Source organism: Penaeus monodon, chromosome 29, assembly GCF_015228065.2.
Source record: "Penaeus monodon isolate SGIC_2016 chromosome 29, NSTDA_Pmon_1, whole genome shotgun sequence".
Lineage (NCBI taxonomy): Eukaryota > Metazoa > Arthropoda > Malacostraca > Decapoda > Penaeidae > Penaeus > Penaeus monodon.
The window spans coordinates 9718038-9718583 of NC_051414.1; the positions used below are offsets into that span (position 1 = coordinate 9718038).

Consider the following 546-nt stretch of genomic DNA (forward strand, 5'->3'; position numbering starts at 1 on the left):
TTACAAAAAAGACAAGTATAAATAGATAAGAATATAGAAGTAGATACATTTGTGTATAGGTGTTTTGTTGTTTTTTTATGTCTGCTGTTTGTACTACACGTAACCTGCTGTTACCAGTCTGTAAGTGATTAGAAACATTTTATTGGTTGATGAGCTGCCCGTATGCTACAAGGTACAGTGTGACGGTGGGCAACCATTAATCAAGTCACGCAGCTGTGGCATATGCATCTTGGAATATCGGAATCTTTGGACACAGCTCTGCCATTTCCTGTAAACGACCATTTCGAGCAGATTTCAACGTAGCTTCAGAAAGAGGATTTATGAGTGATACTAATGTTTCAGAGTGTCATGTGACTAACACAGGCAACAGACACAATCTGCTACATTAAAGGTTGAAGTTGGTGTAACGTTCTCACACTGTCCCTGGCATGTGGATGTGGCAGGGCATGTTGCAGGAGGAGGATATCAACATTTGTAACCGAAGCCTGAACATCCGTTGTTAACCTCCGTTTCGCCTTGCTTGCAAACACCCCTTCTAGCAGTGCA

General features: G+C 41.8%; 1 protein-coding gene across 1 annotated transcript in view; it reads right to left on the minus strand.

The window, feature by feature from the left end:
- The window catches only part of LOC119591727 (balbiani ring protein 3-like), a gene marked incomplete in the record, with an annotated part of 83966 nt that overhangs the window by 37592 nt on the left and 45828 nt on the right, over positions 1–546 (minus strand).